This window comes from Equus przewalskii, chromosome 11 (assembly GCF_037783145.1).
Source record: "Equus przewalskii isolate Varuska chromosome 11, EquPr2, whole genome shotgun sequence".
Classification (NCBI taxonomy): Eukaryota; Metazoa; Chordata; class Mammalia; order Perissodactyla; family Equidae; genus Equus; species Equus przewalskii.
The window spans coordinates 887,303-894,214 of NC_091841.1; the positions used below are offsets into that span (position 1 = coordinate 887,303).

Consider the following 6,912-nt stretch of genomic DNA (forward strand, 5'->3'; position numbering starts at 1 on the left):
ATGCAAGTGGCTTCTAGATGGATTTTGCCACTCACTAGATATACAACCTTAGGCAACTCACTTAACCTCCCTGAGCCTCAATTTTCTTGTCTATAAATTAGGAAAACTAGGGGCCGGCCAGGTGGCACAGTGGTTAAGTTCGCACGTTCTGCTTCAGTGGCCCAGGGTTTGCCAGTTCAGATCCCAGGCGTGGACCTACGCACCGCTCATCAAGCCATTGCTGTGGCAGGCATCCCACATATAAAATAGAGGAAGATGGGCATGGATGTTAGCTCAGGGCCAGTCTTCCTCAGCAAAAGGAGGAGGATTGGTGGCAGATGTTAGCTCAGGGCTAATCTTCCTCAAAAAAAAAATTGGGAAAAATAATAATAATTAAAAGGAGAGGGCAGTTTACAAAAAATGGTAGAACTCTAATACTAAATAACAAATAGTTGGAAGATAGGTGATTGCAGTTAAAATATTTTAAAGCCGTTATATTGTTTCAGAGGAAGATAAAGCTATTGACTAACTTTAAACTTTGTAAAGATAGTTATCCCTTTTATTGAGTAACTGACATACGAATGAAAATAGAATACATAACTTTCAAATGAGTAGAAGAGAAAAGCAGAGGAAACAGAAAACCCAGTCGACTCAATGGAAGGCAGGACTGAGCAAAGGGAGATAACCGAGCAGGGCAGGAAGAGCCAAAGTAGGAGGGTAGGAACAATCCCACAGGCATCAATAATAACAATAAATGGAAAAGGGTTCAGTTTACCAGCTGGAAGACAGAGACCTCCCGATTTTAAAGAAGAAGAACAATGCACTATTTGCTGTTTACAAGACATACCATTTTAAAAGGATACAGACCATCTAACTAAATACACTGAAATGACCTACCTCTCAGACAGAAACTACCTGAAGGAAATCTGACATGGCTACATTATTATCACATAAAATGGACTCCAAAAATTTAAAACGCATCACTAGAAGGTGTTTATGGAATGATAAAATGAGTAATTTACAGACAGTTATAAACATTTCCAGACTTATATGTACCTACTAACATGGCCTCAAAATACTTATAGCAGAAATGGACAGAATTACAAAAAGAAATTGACAATTCCCCATTATAGATGGGAAATTTTAATGTACTGCTTTCAGAAACTGATAAAGAAGACAAAAGAAAATTATTAACAATGCTTGGAATGTGAAAAAATTTAATCAAATGACTTATATAAAACTTTGTGCTTAAGGGCCAGCCCAGTGTCACAGTGGTTAAGTTCACACGTTCCACTTCGGGGGCCTGGGATTCACTGGTTTGGATTCTGGGTGCGGACATGGCACTGCTTGGCAAGCCATGCTGTGGTAGGCGTCCCACATATAAAGTGGAGGAAGACGGGCACAGATGCCAGCTCAGGGCCAGTCTTCCTCAGCAAAAAGAGGAGGATTGGCAGCAGATGTTAGCTCAGGGCTGATCTCCCTCAAAAAAACACACAAAAAACAAAAACAAAAAAACTTTGTGCTTAAGATGTTAGCTTAGGGACAATCTGCCTCACCAAAAACAAACAAACAAAGAAGCAAAGGAAATTCTGTGCTTAATAGTTCAATATAATACATTCTTTTCAAGTACACACGAAACATTTACCAACACAGGTCCCAGCCTATGTTGCAGAGAAGTCTCAACAAATACAAAATAATTTATATCATTCAAACTACATTATCTGTCTAAAATACAATGAAATTAAGAATCCTTTAGCAAAAACGTAAGCAATCACCCCGTTATACTGTACCTCTAATATAGTTAGAAAAATTAAAACATTTTTATAAATAAATACATTGATTAAGAAATTACAATAAAAATTATTAAATATTTAGGACAAAATTACAACGAAAGAACTGTCGTACAGCTAAAGCAGTTTTTGAAGAGAAATTTACAACCTTAATGCATGTATTAGAAAAAAAGATTGAAAATTAATTTATCATGCAACTAAAGAACGTACAAAAAGAACCAAAGAATTTGTGCTCAAAAAAGGGGGAAAAAAAGAGGACCAAGGATAGGTACAGAAATTAACGCAACAGAAAATAAGGGAAGAAGACAGGATCAACAATACCAAAACTCGTGTTTTGAAAAGATTAATATACTAGACAATCCTCTAGCGGGATCCATTAAAATAAAAAGAGAAGACATAAATGATATCAGGAAGGAAAAGGGGTATAGAATTAGAATAAATTTAAAACTAATAAGAAAATATCATAATTAACTTTAGGCCAAGATATTTGAAATGTGGAAGAAATGAGCAGATTTTTTTGCAAACTATAAATCACCAAAATTGAGTCAAGAAGAAATAGAAAACTTCAGTGGACTTTATAGTCAATAAAGAAATTGAATCAGTAATTTAAAAATCTATCCATGATAAAACAATGTGAAATTATTTTTTAGTGGACAGATTGATAAAAATCAAAACATCTGACAATGCGGAAAGTTGTCAAGGATGAAAGGAAATGGGAATTCTCAAACTCAGATGATGGAAATGCAAACTGGTACAACCTCTTGGGAGAGCAATTGGCAGTGTCTTCTAAAATTGTAGTTCTGCACATATCCTAAGACCTAGCAATTCTACTTCCAGGAATTTGCACTAGAAAAAGTCCAGCACATGTCTACAAGAACAGTGTGCAACACTGGTCATTGCAGCATCTTTCAAAACGGTGCAAAAAAGAAAGTTATGTAAATTTCTTTCAGTAGGAAACTAGATAAGTAACATATGTATGTGTATATGCATACAGCAAAAAGAGACACTCTAGTAGGGGAAATAAATGAACTTAGATACATGTTTCAACAAAGATAAATCTTACAAACAAAACATTGAAAAAGCAAGTTGCAAACAACAGCAGGCAAACACACAGAGACAGGGATTGGACTGGTGGTTACCAGAGGGGAAGCGGGGAGGCAGGAGGGCGAAAGGGGTGATTAGGTACATGTGTGTGGTGATGGATGGTAATTTGTCTTTGGGTGGTGAACATGATGTAATCTACACAGAAACTGAAATATAATGATGGACACCCGAAATTTATATAATGTTATAAACCAATGCTACTGCCAAAAAAACCCAACTAGGATTCCAAAGGGAAAACAAACAAACACAAATCTGAATCTGAAAAAAAAAAAAAAAATCAATCAATTAAAAAAAAGACTAATTGAAAAAAAAAAGCAAGTTGCAAAAGGATACATATAGTAAGATATTGTGTCAAAGTTTTAGGAACACAGAACAATAGTATCCATTGCAGATTCCAGGTAGAGAAATAGATAGATACAGACAATTTAAAAACCTGGATGCCATGATTCAGATCAATTTAAGGATAGTGGGTTCTCTGGGGAAGGAGGGGGGAAATGGGATGGGAAGATATTCAATCATATCTGTAACATTTTATTTCTTTAAGGAAAAATAAATGTAAATGTGTCAAGTCTGGGCAGTGTTCATGGATGTCTCTATATGTGTATTTCTCTTGTATGCTTGAAATGTTTGTGACATTTTTAAAAAAATGGAGAAAATAGTACCTGCTCTGTCTTCTCCTAAAAACACCACAGGATATTTTTCAAATGTTCTGTAAACAATGAGCTTTATACGAATGTGAATGTGTGTCCTCTTCCGCTGTCCTGAGAGTGGGCGTCTCCTTGTGTGGCAGAGCCTGAGGCCCAGGCAGGGAGCCAAGCCAAGCCTCTCCCCTGTGGCCCCACAAGGTCGTGTTAAGATCATTTCCAAGAGGGAATGCTGGCTAGAGCCCAAAGGGCATGTTGAAATGGGTACAGTGAGAAGTGTGGAGGGCCCGAATCTGGAGCTAAGAAATGGAACCAGAAGGAGGAAAAACGTACTCAGAAGATGACAGCAAGGGCCCGGGGACCTAACCAGGCAGAAAGAGGAATGCCGAAACAAATCCTAGAGCTGAAGGCTGAGGTCCCCGGCAGGTTTTCACATGGGTGGGTCAGCCCTTTGTGAAGAAAGGAATAGAGAGGGTGTACAGTCATTATCACTTCTGTTAGGCATGTGGCCTTGCGGTTCTGCAGGCTTGGTTTCACTTGTTTAGGCAGCTTCTTTGTTGATGCTCTTGCTCCTGAGACTCAGGCTGCGTTTCTCACGTGTTGGTTAGGTTTGGACGTGCGTTGTGGAGTAAAAACGGTTGTATGCGCCATTAGTTACGAGCGTGAGCTCTAGGGTTGAAGAGACAAGAGTTTGAATCCCGGCTCGAGGACTTACTAGATGGGTGCTCTCGGAAAAGCTGCTTAACTTCCCTGAGCCTTGATGTTTTCACCTGTAAGATGAAGCTGGTGAAGGGGCCTGCTCCACAGGGATGAAAGGAGTCCAGCAGCAGGTACTCTAGGCACGAAACACTTAATGAGTGTTGCCCATTTTCTGTAAAAAAAAAAAAAAGTAATTAAATCGTGGTTCTACGAATACCGTGAGTCACCTAAAAGCAACAATGTATTTCACCACATGTAGACCCTTTTCTTATTCCAGAGTAGTGTCAGGAGAGGTAACACTAATTACCCAATTAACAACAAGCACCTGGTCCTTTCCGGGGCCAGTCCCTTTGCAAACAACGCGTGCTGTAACACGGGGTTTCCAGGCAGCAGGGCCCCTGTCCTCTGCTGATAGTTACAGCAGATCCCTCCGCCTTGTCAAACCAGTCCGATCAGGACACCGGGCTTCAAATAATCACCTTTAGTTCCCACTCCAGCCAGGTCTATGAACTGAGGTGACCGAGGAAGTTGTTAAAAAAAAAAAAAAAAGAGAGAGAGAGAGAGAAGAAAGAAAAGAAAAAGATTAAGAGAAAATATATCCTGGAACTAGATCTGATGGTTGCACAGTATTATGACTGTATTGAATGTCACCAGTGGTAAATTTATGTTATGTGTATTTTACCACAATAAAGAAAGAGAATAATGCAAGGCTAACCCTTGAGAGCCACAGACTCATCCACCAGACACAAAACTGGACTACGATTCCAGCAAAGACCAGAAGAGACAAGTAGTCTCTTTATGAATTGTCAGAGATGCATAAAAGATAGCAATATATCGTGCCTAACAGATAAAAGTATTTCATATCATATGAGTGACCTTTAGCTTCTCAAGGTGAACTCACCCCCGATCTGCATGACCTGTAAGGAGCCCTGCGTACAGTCTGAGCCCAGCTCCGTGGGAGTAAGCAGGACGTTCCGGGTTCCAGGGGCCCACCCTCTCGCTGTGGTCGTGGTCGTGCACTTCTTCCTCCATCAAAGTTGTCTGGTGTAAGACTTTCCTAAGAATGGCATAAAATTTACCAACTGTTCTTTTCTTTTCCCCAAATTAAAGTCAGGCATCTTTTTTCTCTTTTTTTTTTCCTTCATACGTTTAGAAAGGAAATAAAAATGTGCTAATTAGAAGGCTTCTGACATAGAAAACCTTTTGCTGTATGTTAAAGAGTTTCCAGTCCAATCTCACCAGCACCCCAGTACAGGTCTTCCTCGCTATCTGAAAGTTCGCTTTACGTGGCTTCACTTTTACGAAAGACCTACATTAGTACCTATTTTTGCTAACCAAAAGAAACCCGAAGAGGATTTTTGCTTTTGCGAAAGAAGGCAAAAAGCAAAAAATAGCATTTGGCAAATGTTTTGCAGTGAGCTGCTATAGAGGCCAAGCAGTCAAGCGTACTGTCGTATCTCAAGCCTCCACATCAGCCACATCGGCCATGGCCGATGAGGAACCTTGACCTTTGACAGGGAGGCAGGCAGACAGGAGAAGGCGGACACGTTAGTGACCTGCCTGCCCTGATGGATTCAGACGATGACGCGATGGTAATAGATAACCCTCTTCCTCTCTCTCCTGTACCTCCCACCACCCCAAACTCCGAGGACTCAGCCTAACCCCATCATCACCACCACCACCTCTCAGCCTTCCTGTGTGCGCGATGTCTTCCAGATTCCGGTAAGTGAAACCAGCCCGTACATAGTTTATGTCTGCTTTTTAGGTTGTGTATCATCATTCCTGTTTTTACTATATGTTAGTGTTATTTTTGGTTTTATGTGTTATTTAGTATGTCTTGGTAGGTTATTTTTGGGGTCTGGTAATGCTCAAAAATTTTTCCCAGATGAATTAATGGTAACTGCTTCTTGACTTTATGCTGTTTCAGCTTAGAAAACGTTTCATAGGAACCTCTACTCCTGGCGAGGGAAGCTGCCATGCACGAGTCATTTACTGAAGGCTTGAGCTGTGCCCAGCACTGTGCTAAGCCCATCGCGAATGTTATCAGATTTAATCTTCACAACAATCCTATGATGGCAGGCGCTACTAGCATCCACGTTTTGCAGGTGGTGGATCTGAGGCTTGGAGATAATAAGCAACTTTCCCAAAATTACGTGGCTAATAAGTGGCAGACCCACTCTGGTGGAACAGAGAGGCCATAGCGTGAGTTAAGAGCTCAGGACTTGGAGTCCGACCACCCTGAGTTCTCATCCTGGCTCTGCCACTTATTAGCAAATGCCACCTCTTGCTCTGCTTCGCTCTGGGCTGGCTTTGCTCTCAAGCAGGCTCTTTCCACGTGACAGCTAAGATGGCCCCGGCTACTCCGGGTTTGCGTGATTCTTGGCATCTGTGCTTCCCAGGAGAATAGGTGTGATAATTGTCCTGGGATGGGCCCTGTGGTAGGTCCCCTGTACAATGGTCACCAACAAGTCTTCCCTTTCCTGTGTGAGCACACCACTTCTCCATCAAGAGGTGGAGTCCATTTCCTCTCTTCTTGAATCTGAGATGGTTTTCTTTGACCAGTACAATGTGATAGAAGTGACATTCTTGGACTTCTGAGCCCAGGCCTTTAAAAGACTGGCAGCCTCTGCTTTCACTGCCATAAAAAAGTCCCGGCTAGACCCCTGGAGAAAGGCCACATGGGGAGGTCCTGCAGG

At 41.0% G+C, this 6,912-nt stretch overlaps 1 long non-coding RNA gene across 1 annotated transcript in view; it reads right to left on the reverse strand.

Annotated features, from left to right (window-relative positions):
- Positions 1-948: 948 nt before the first annotated feature.
- Positions 949-6,912, reverse strand: part of LOC139074435 (uncharacterized) — a 35,872-nt gene continuing 29,908 nt past the window's right edge. The window contains exon 4 of the long non-coding RNA XR_011524049.1: positions 949-4,388. This is a non-coding gene — a long non-coding RNA (uncharacterized lncRNA). The remainder of the gene's footprint in view (positions 4,389-6,912) is intronic.